Raw genomic sequence first — 6,209 nt, forward strand, 5'->3', positions numbered from 1 at the left:
TTGCATATGCTACACATCAAACACAAGGAATAGTGTTTTTGTAATTTGTTCAAATCTGTTTTTAAGGACATGTAAATGTGGCTCATTTGGCCAATATCGATCGTTTATTGATATCGCTGGCTGCGCCAAGTTGGCTCTGAAAGCATATGGATGTCCAGTAAATTTCTCATTTGTCCGGTAAGTTAAAATCTTCCAGGTCACGTTGTCATTTACCAAATTTTCCTAAAGGAAACCGTGACATGTGCATATTGTTTTTATGCAGATTTTAGAATATTCGCATGGAAATCCATCGCCAATTGAATGGAAACCTAGACACCCTAAAGACCTTGACAAGTGCACTAGTTAGTTCAGTGTCACTTTGATTATGCCAGCACGTTATGGTTCACCAGCAGCCCCAAACATCTAATGATTAAACTACAGACTAGGGTTGAATATTTTCCGGTATTCTACAAATGTTCCATCCAAAAAATAATAACTTTTCTCCCAGGTAATACAGAATTTCCTGCCCAAAACCGGAAGTGTCATTCTAAAGCATAAAAAGCATATTAATAGCCTATGTCTGGATTTTATTAGCTTTGATTGGCATGAAAATTCAAGTCTGATGCTATCTGAGCCTGATGAGCCATACAGTACATTAAATCAATTTAATGAGCCCTACATTAAATAAATGTTATGAGCCCAAGCCCAAAAAAGCCCATATGATTGAGACATTATCCAATACAATATGATGTAGGCTACCACACATTACGCATGGCAGAAAAACATAAAAGCCTATAGATGTAGCTATGTAAAAAAAATAATGTGACCCTGAAAGCCAGGTGGAGATGTGTAAATTGGACGCTCATTCAAACCTTATATTACCGTAGCATATGCTGCAACAAATGTAGGGACCACAATGGAATTAAGTCCACGACTTTATTGTGCAATCCCGGTCACTTTTTAAATTATTTGTGTCTGTATATATGTATTTTTTGGGACAAATAAAATCAATCAATCCAAACTGTGCTGCGGGCAATTTGAATGTTACAAAACACCAACAACTTTAATGACATTCAGAGATTGTCAAATCAAGCCTTTGATTGTCAAATCAAGCCATCCCTCCTACAGTGTAGGGAGGGAGGGATGTGTTTTCTCCTACAGTGTAGGGAGGGATGTGTTTTCTGTTTGTCAAGATTGGCAGAGTCTCTTTATTGTGGTGATGAAAACACAAACCATGATATTGAAGTGCCCAACGTTGGTATGTTTCGTTTTTTGGTTGTGTGGTGCACAGAAATCTGTTGGTGGGTAATTCATTGCACATATTTCATATCATTTTAAATATAGCATTAAAATGTGGAAAATCTGATTTCCCCTTAGCTGATCACTGTCTGCAACCGGCTCTGATCGTGAAGTAATGAAACAAGCAGGGAGAGTAAGCTCCTCTATGGTGGTCGATGAACCCTCAACCTTCTGGCCCATAGCCCTGCGTGGTATCTACTGTGCCACAAAAGTGAAGTAGATATCCACGTTTATAAACACAGGGTCACTACAGTTATTGTACTTTGTGGTCGTAAACATTATTTTGAGTTATTTCTATGAGGGGTGAGGGTGTTCAATTTATTTTACAGTACATGGGGAGGGTCATGTGAAAATATTTGTAACATTGGGGAGAGGGGTGATTTGCTTTAATGACCCCCCACAGTAAATTTCAATCTGTCCCTTACCTGTATATGAGAAACAATTAAGTATATGATGAGAGCCACTGACTTCAACCTACATCAATATGCACATTCTCACAGGTTCATGATAGTGGAGGACAATGACATAGACAAACGCAATTTGCTCAAATATCTCTCATCGGGTCTAACCTATTTCTTGCAATGTGCACATATGTATTTTGCCAGTGTAACAGTACACTTCAGTTTAGCTAAGCAATCTCTAACCTCAGCAGCATATCTAACTTGTGCCTGAGGACAGGGATCTAACTAAAGCTAACCTCAGTTCTGAGAGAAGAGAAATATTGCCATGATAATTTATTAATCCCCAAAAATATAGTTTACTTATAGGTCCAGATAGTGGGTAAGAGATGCTGGGTTGTTTTTGTTTTGGAGGTCACATAAAAATCCAAAAGTCTTTACAATGCAAAGAAGTTTGAAAAGTGCTGAGGTTTGCCAACCAGACAAAGCCAATTAACCCTGTTATGGTGTTTCTCTTTCTGCCAGGCAGATTGTGGAATGTATTCAGAGGAAACGGCGATGCCAGCCAGGAAGGGCATCAGAGCTGCACAGGAATTTCCTTTCACGTCTTCGCCAAAGGCTATTATTTCAGTGATTCAGCTTTATTTGGTCATATTTTAACTACGGCTACAGCCCAAGCCTGATGACACAATCCTTCTGGAATTCAACAATTTGTACAGATTTCGGTACTGCAATGTAGCGTTTAAAAAAAAAATGTTTTACCTTAATTTAACTAGGCAATCTTATCCTGGTCTCAAGGTTCTAAATGTCCAAACTGAATTTGGTAAAAGGGCTTTTATGTACTCTGCGCCATCGACTTACAAAATACTTTTAAACTGGAAGAACTTGACCCGATTGGTGTTTTTAAATCATTGATGAAGGATTTTGAGGATGATTCCCTGACCTGTCAATGTTTTTAATTTGCTGTTTTATGATTTTGTTATACTCCTGTGAATTCTATGTTTCTTTACTAAATTGTCTGTAGTTTTTCATGTTGTCTGTCTGTAATTGTGCAATGACTTGGTGCTGCCTATCTTGGCCAGGACGCTCTTGAAAAAGATTTCAAATCTCAATGAGCTCTTCCTGGTTAATTTTTTTTTTTTTTAAATAAGGTTGACACAGTTTGTCTCCCAAAGCTATAAACAGAGCATGTTTGGCCTTCGACAATGTGACACATTTCTCAGAATAACATCTGCTAAACACGTGTATGTGACCAATAAAATGTGCTTTATTTAATAAGCCAGTCAGTCAATGCCAGAGTCGCCAGTCATTCTGTAAGGAAAGGAATTTCCTACCATTCCCAGTCAGGGTGATGCAACTGTTTATGGTCTTCCATTCAACCCTAAAAACATGTCAAACTATTTGTTCCATGTATGGTTGCTTTTAGTGCATGTGTAATTCAGACCAACTTCCATGGATACTGGGAGCTTTGTTCTTAAAGCTGCACTTCCACATATGTCCAGCAGATGTCAGTCTCAACCCTTTTATTTTATTCTTCATTGAAAATCCCATCTTTTTGTAAAATGTACTTTTTCCCTTTGGGAATGAAATCCACTCTCCCGTTCCCAATGTTGTTGATCTTAAAATACCACCGGTACAATTTCCTGAAAATATGGAGAGTTTGGTGAATTTCAGCAAGCTCTCGGTATGCAGTGTTCATGTGATGCCTATTATTTTCAAAGAAGTAAATGTTTTAATCTTTCTTTCTCTCTGTTCATTTTAGTGTGCACTGTGTGTATGTGTGTGTGTGTGTCTACGTGGAAGAGGGTTGGTTTATGGGTTAATGGAGTACCAGCTGTCCTAATACAGGTTTTTAGGGGCAGGTGTGTGACACCCCCCTCCCTTCCCATCACTTTCCTCTCCCCAAAGCTCATCTCCATTTAGTCATGGGTCAGAGGTCACTCCCTAAATCAGTAGGCCCATGCCGCTCGGGGAATAAGACAACATGAAAGACATGATGGGGGTGATGATGCCTCTGAGCGAGACTCTGTTGTCCTATAACCCCCCTCTTCCACTCAACCACCCACTCACACAGTCACACACACCCCTTCCTCTCCCCCTGGTCTGGTACTTTCAGAGAACAAAGCCACCCCAATTGGCCAGGCTCTCGCTCATTAGCCATGATCAGCTCTGTGCAGATGGCGCTGGGCTAACCACTAGGCTAATGGCTGCTTGGATTAACATTCTGCTGCCAGACACCCACCCAGCACCCACAGGAGGGGACGGCCAGGCCAATTACCAATTACCAATCCTAATCTTGATGGAGGGGCCTGGTGGGGTGGGGTGAGGGAAACACCTCTTTCACTGATTACTCCCTCTTTTTGTCTCACTCCTCAATTACCATTGTGTCAACACGTGGTCTTCAAAGAGTGTTTTGTATGGTGTATCGGATGGTGCTGTTGTTTTGGGTCTGAAAGTTTAACAGTCTTTGTGTGTGTTTCTTTTTGTGTTGGAAGGTATATGTAGATGTGAGGATGTGCGAATTGTAGGCAACATTCTGTTTCTCTCTTTTTGTTGGTCTGTCTTGCTGTCAAATTCTTTGTGTCACTGTCTGTTCTTAAGAGCCTCTCATACACAAGTTTCATATTCAAGAGGGTCGTAAACTAAAAGCAGGGTTGCCCTGCACTCCTCTACCAGCTGTGGCTCTTGTACTTACATTAACCTGTAACTCATTAACTCTCTGCTACAGAGTGCATGGTAATTATAAAACACGGACCAGCCTAACCCCAACCCCCAGCCCAAGCAGCTACCCCTTTCTTGCCTTGATGGGTCCCAATTCTAGCCCCCCAAACCTCAAGGCCCCCTTCTATTTTGTCAGATTCTACCCTGTTCTGTACTGGCCTTGGTAACTTGCAGGTGCATATAACGGCCATGCATCCTTCCTGGCATCAAAGCCATTGAAATGGAACAGGCCACTCTTTACAGTGACATACTTGTCATCTGCCCGCTGGACACCTCAAATCACCCTGAGTGTGTGCGCTGTATGTGTTTTCTCTCTCTCCCTGTGTTTCTGCGTGCTGTAGGTATTTCTCTGTGTATATGTGTACTTACACACAGCAGATGGCCTGAGCGCCTCCTGAGCACACTGATCAGCTTAGTGTAGGCCAGGGCCAGTGCCTGTGAACAGAGTCAACCGTGTCAATCGTAATTAGACTTGTTTATGTCCTGTGGATCCATTCTCCTAATGTTGGCCAGTGCAGTTGGAGCCATTATGGGGACAAGCAATGAAGACCTTGAGCCACTGTGGTGACAGTTTCACAGTGCATTAAATCTTTGAATAAATAGACATTCAATGCGTTGGGCCGGTGATGACAGTCAGGTTCAGTCACCATGTGTTTGTATTAACAGATGTTGATAACATGATGACAGGACTTACTGTATGTCCTTGGTATTTGTTACAGTAAAGCAGGATGTTCTTTGTCAGCCTCAACCAGGATAATCATCTTCACTATAGGCTATAATGAAGCATATTGTTCGTCAGGCTTTATGTATTGTTTAACATTCAACAACCCCATTTCTTCAGTGTGTGTTATTTATTTATGAACCTTTATTTAACTAGGCAAGTCAGTTAAGAACACATTCTTATTTACAACGACAGCCTCGGGGGTTAACTGCCTTGTTCAGGGGCAGCACGACAGATTTTTACCTTGTCAGCTCGGGTATTCGATCTAACAACCTTCCGGTTACTGGCCCAACACTCTAACCACTAGGCTACCTGCCACCCCTGTTACCAGAAGCAAAGCATTAGATGTAAGTCTGAATGAACAAAGGAATTATTCTCTAAAATATCAGCAGCTCGTTCACTTATAATAACACATATACAGCACCAAAGATATTTATAACTAACCAAAGAGTTCACCTTTGTCGTTTCAATGGGAGCAAATGAAGCATAGTGGGCAGAACAAGCAAGAAGGTGGGCAGAGCCAAGCATGAGCTAGTGAGATCCTATTGGTGCATTCTAGCATGTATTTGCATATTTCCATTAAGGAACACCTGGTCTGTGAAGTGCGTGTGTGCAATAACAAAATTTGGCCATGCACTCATTGTAAACAATGACATTTTTTGAAACTTTGGCTTTGGGTCACGTCTACAAAACGTAGTGCACTCTGTTCATAACATATTGTCGCTTTGGGAACAGATAACTGTATTGAGATCTGGATTTTTTGTGTGTGTCTTTTAACCCGGTCTTTATGTGTGTGCCAGTGTATGTCTTGTATGGTGTTTGTGTGTCTTTTTAAGTTGCTGTTTAAACACACAAGGAAGTGTGTGGCTGGGAGGGAAAGCTGTTTAGGGCTCTGTTATTTTTAGCAACTGCGGGTCAAAGTAATAACTCTGAGTCTTCCAGCTCTAACCACTCTTTCTTCGATCCACAACCACTATGGGCGTCCCACCCTAACCCACCACCCAACCCAGCCTCAACCAGTATCCAGCCTCACACATGTCTAGTTACAGCTTTACAAACACACATACACAATGTCAAAACCACTCACCACT

The sequence above is a fragment of the Salmo salar genome, chromosome ssa04 (genome assembly GCF_905237065.1).
Source record: "Salmo salar chromosome ssa04, Ssal_v3.1, whole genome shotgun sequence".
Lineage (NCBI taxonomy): Eukaryota > Metazoa > Chordata > Actinopteri > Salmoniformes > Salmonidae > Salmo > Salmo salar.